This window comes from Salmo salar, chromosome ssa14 (assembly GCF_905237065.1).
Source record: "Salmo salar chromosome ssa14, Ssal_v3.1, whole genome shotgun sequence".
Taxonomy (NCBI): domain Eukaryota; kingdom Metazoa; phylum Chordata; class Actinopteri; order Salmoniformes; family Salmonidae; genus Salmo; species Salmo salar.
In genome coordinates, this window is record NC_059455.1 from 30,180,600 (window position 1) to 30,185,822 (window position 5,223).

General features: G+C 40.9%; 1 long non-coding RNA gene across 1 annotated transcript; it reads left to right on the top strand.

The window, feature by feature from the left end:
• The first annotated feature begins 785 nt into the window (after positions 1-785).
• LOC106569277 (uncharacterized) lies at positions 786-3,337 on the top strand. The gene is made up of 3 exons (XR_001320469.2): positions 786-1,004; positions 1,757-1,827; positions 2,135-3,337. It is a non-coding gene; the product is annotated as an uncharacterized lncRNA (long non-coding RNA).
• The last annotated feature ends 1,886 nt before the right edge of the window (positions 3,338-5,223 follow it).

Sequence of the window (5,223 nt, forward strand, 5' to 3'; positions counted from 1 at the left end):
CATTCAAACCGTTCTGATTGGTCCAGAACCTGATGGGTTGGCCAGAGCCAGAACACACGTGGGTAAAGCGGCGGTTTGAAAATTTGTCATTGGCTTTGATACTCTAATTGGTTAGAGATGATCCAATCGCTGATACGTTTTTTTTTTTGTACAACACCCCTTATTTTGACGTCACCACAAACAACTTCAATGATGACAGTCTCAGACTGAAGTATGTAGCGAACATAAAGCAGTGGAATAATTCAGTTTGAGTCAGCAGGCAAGTGAGAAATATCATATAGAGTCTTCCTTAAAACATTTTTTTTTATTTAAACTTTTCCATTACTACAGAAAAATATATATTTTCTGTCATGCATGGATGGGATACCACCTAAAGGAAGTGTATGGGGTCACAACTGTGGTAAAAGATGATTAATAAACAGACACATGAGCATTGTATTACAATGCATATTAAAAAAGCCCCAACACCTGCTCTGGAAGATGAGTTTGAACCATATTCTCTTTGGACAGACATGTTCACTTTCCTTTTCATCCTGTTTTTGAAACTGTATTCAAGGCATTTGTATTTGTTTGTTTAACTGCCAAGTTTGCGGTCTTGTGTACAAATACAAACAGAATGGAAAGACTTGTGGAGGGAGCACCGGGCGGTGTTGCGTTTTGTCTGACAGTTCGGAATTATAGGGGCAGACTGGATTCGGACCGGGAGGAGGGAGGAAGGGGGAGAGAGAGAGAGCCAGGCAAGCTGCCCTGGCTTTGTTTACAACAAAAAGCCATTGTTTGATGTGGCCGCGCAGCCCGCTCCAAAGCTCCCGCTCCCACAGGATGTGCTCTGGGTAACATGCCAGACGGAGGCCACTGCTGTATGACTTCCACCCAGGCCAGTTCTACTGCTGCATGGGACTAACAGTCCAGGCCTCCTAGGGCCTTCCTGAGACTTCTCTCTCTCCATCAACCCAACTTATAGAACAATAGCAGAGTCTGTCTACTCAACCGACCAGAAATATGTGGGTAATGTTTTTCATTTGTTGATAGGTAATTGTGTTGGAGCTTCCTTATTTTGCCCGCCTGTGCTATGAATGCATCAGTGGAAAGTGGAAAATGAAGACAAAAACATCAATGCCTGACCTGAGCATGTTCCCGAGACAACACTGATTACAGTATCGTTTTACAACAACAAAAAAGTAACTTGTTGTGTTTGTCTGTTGATACAAAGATTTACACGGACTCCTTCAATCGGTTTGTTTGTATTCTTTGTTCAAGTGTTCCATACTGCTGTGTTGCTTTTCAAAGGACCGAACAGAAGTAATGAATTCATAAGTGGTGCAGTTTTCACACTGAGACGAGTCAAGTGTAATTAATTTCCACACAGACTTTAGTTTTTGTGCCGTCTGTCTAAGGTTTCTCTCCCCCTGCATTCTACAGGAAACATGAGTGGATTTCATTTTTCATTCAATGGAACATTTCTCTCTCAGCCTGAGCCTAGCCTACATCTGCCTGCCTGTGTTTCCACAGAGCCAAATCATTAACAGAATCAGGCTACATGCTCCTACCCAGCTACCTCACCGGCTCAGCCACTGGGAGACCAGAGCAGACCAGAGCAGACCAGAGCAGACCAGACCAGTGTCTTGTTTATGCCATGATTGTTTAATTTAAACAGTAACGGTCTGATGTATAGGTGGCCTGCTAAGCGTTCAAATTATGTGCATTTAAAAACAAAAAACATATCCTGGTTGTTTTTTATCTTTTATCCCTGCAGGACCTTAGAAGAGGTAATCGGCCTTATGTCTGCCGCCCGCCCACCTGCTTTGCCGCTAAATCTTGCTATGAGTAAGTTGCTCTTTTTTAATTCCCTCCCCATTAATGTATTTATTGGACAATAAGGAGGAAAGGCAGCAGTTACATATATATGCAAGTCAACGTAGGATAGATATAGTATAGGCGAGGCGTCCAATCAGCGTGTTAGCAAGGAGCTGCTGTGCCATGAAGTCACAAAGGTTTGCTGTAACAGTAGCCAGTGTGGGGGGATAATCTGTGCCTTAAAGCAAGACTGGGCTAGTAGAGACACACGTGGTGGTAAGCCAAGCTTAAATCCCGTCTGACCTTACCCCATTCCCTTCCTTCCCTTCCCTTCCAGCAGCCAGGAGAGGAGATGAAAGGGGGTGGTGATGTCTCTACTGCCCCCCAGAGGATGGTTCACAGACTGGTAGGGGAAAACAACATCTTCAAGGCAACTCTTCTTCAAACGCATCTCTTGTGATTATGCACAAGCCAGTATCATGATATGCTATGGAAATTTGCTCATACTGAGAAAAGTGCATGTGTTCATTTGGGTTTTATGGGTATTGAATATAGGTTTATCATTAGTGATCTAAAAAGCGCTGAATGGAAAATAATTAAACAAAGCTCCATTTCATAAAAATAAAAGCAATTAATTTAGGGACTGTTCTGTTCCTAACAACATTATTACTACAGTAATTACAGTGTTACTACACATATTGGATTCAGTGCGAATTTCTGAATGCCTGAAATGTGTTCCTTTATTCGTTTTTGATAACACCAGCAGTGCGCCAAACATTTTGGCTGATTTTGCAGTCTCCTCTCCTCTGGCATAGATCAACCTGTAATGTCCTTCCTAGATCTCAGTCAAGGGAATCATCATTCTGAACATAAAATATCCTCATACCCTTTGCCATAAATTGTGGTGTAGAAAGAGAAGTGGTGGTAGTGAAGGGATGTAATGCAGCTAGATAGAGGAAATAAAATCACTGAAACAAAAGACGGGACTAACGACGGTCAACCGGCTCCTTTTCATTTCACGTTGTACAAGTTTGTCACTATGGTTTATGGACAGCCGTTTCACCTCTCAGCAGCCGTAGTTTGGGATTATTAAATAGCCTCTTAAAGGCTCACAGCTGTGAATGCTCTATGGCTTGTGGCAGACTATCGCCGTTGGTATTTTGATATGAAGAGACATCCTCTAATATATGGCATAGGTGCCGTGTTTCATCTTGCCTATAGCCCCCCGCCATACAACACGATCGACCACCAAGCGCAACAAAATGATTTATATTTTCCTGAGCTGTCTCTGACGAAAGCTTTCCATCTTATTGTATTATAACTTAACATGGTTATTATTGAAGACAGACCAAGTGTAAATCTAAGCCTCACATAAATATCTTGTCAGTATAACTATTTTGATGAATGGAATCCAAACACTAAGAACATTTATTTTATTGTATTTCTTGAACCTTCATTTTAACAGTGTGACATGCTGAGACCAAGGTCTCTTTTACAGATGAGCCCTGTATACACTCCAATACACATCAAAACACATCAATATACTATACACATCAACATACAGTACCGTTCAAAAGTTTGGACACACCTACTCATTCAATGGTTTTTCTTTATTTTACTATTTTCTACATTGTAGAATAATAGTGAAGATATCAAAACTATGCTGCAGAGGATAAGTTCCTTAGAGTTAACTGTACCTCAAATTGCAGCCCAAATAATGCTTCACAGAATTCAAGTAACAGACACATCTCAACATCAACTGTTCAGAGGAGACTGCGTAAATCAGGCATTCATGGTCAAATTGCTGCAAAGAAACCACTACTAAAGGACACCAATAAGAAGAAGAGACTTGCTTGGGCCAAGAAACACGAGCAATGGACATTAGACTGGTGGAAATCTGTCCTTTGGTCTGATGAGTCCAAATTTGAGATTTGTGGTTCCAACAGCCGTGTCTTTGTGAGACGCAGAAAAGGTGAACGGATGATCTCTGCATGTGTGGTTCCCACCATGAAGTATGGAGGAGGTATGATGGTGTTGGTGTGCTTTGCTGGTGACACCGTCTGTGATTTATTTAGAATTCAAGGCACACTTAACCAGCATGGCTACCATAGCATTCTGCATCGATACGCCATCCCATCTGGTTTGCGCTTAGTGGGACTATCATTTGTTTTTCAACAGGACAATGAGCCAAAACCCACCTCCAGTCTGTGTAAGGGCTATTTGACCAAGAAGGAGAGTGATGGAGTGCTGCATCAGATGACCTGGCCTCCACAATCACCCGACCTCAACCCTATTGAGATAGTTTGGGATGAGTTGGACCACAGAGTGAAGGAAACGCAGCCAACACGTGCTCAGAATATGTGGGAACTCCTTCAAGACTGTTGGAAAAGCATTCCTCATGAAGCTGGTTGAGAGAATGCCAAGAGAGTGCAAAGCTGTCATCAAGGCAAAGGGTGGCTACTTTGAAGAATCTAAAATCTAAAATATATTTTGATTTATTTAACTCTTTTTTGGATACATGATTCCATGAGTCCATGTGTTATTTCATAGTTTTGATATCTTCACTATTATTCTACAATGTAGAAAATAGTCAAATCAAGACAAACCCTTGAATGAGTAGGTGTGTCCAAACCTTTGAACGGTACTTTACATACACCTCAATATTCATGTCAATACATGAAAAGAAAAACCCAATCATAGAAAACATTCTTCAGTATAAAGGTCCTCAATCAGCTTTTTGAATTGAGCAGCCTGGCCTCAAAGACATCGTAAATGTAAATCTGTGACACTCAAATTAGTATTTGCTGTATGTTGCGTTTGATATGGTTACATAACACAGAAGGTTACTCAAAGGTTGCGTGTTCCATCACATCACATACCTAACTCTAACCCCTAACCCTAACCCCTAGCCTAGCTAATGTTAGCTACATAGCCACCTAGCTAACATTAGCCACAACAAATTGATATTCATAACATATCATACGTTTTGCAAATTTGTAACATATTGTACGATTGGAAATTTGTAACCTATCATATGAATTGTAATTCATAACATATCATATGAAATGGATGATGGACATCCACAAATTAATACATACCAAACCATATGAAACGTAACATATCATACTAAATGACATATTTACATTTACTATGTTACGTCTACCTCTGAGTCCAGGTTGCCATGAGAGATGTGGAGAGCCTCATTGCAAAACACACAAAAGCTTCACACCTAAGAATATAATACATTGACACAAACAGTCAAAGTCAACTGACCAATAAACATGACTGATATGAAACAGTTTGAAAGTATATGAAAGCCAGCGATGACATCCCTGAGCAATGATGCTCTTTTCATGTCATGCCTAGCACACAGTCCTTGTCTATCCTTGTTTTGTGTAGCCTACCTTGGAGAAACCCATCAATTGA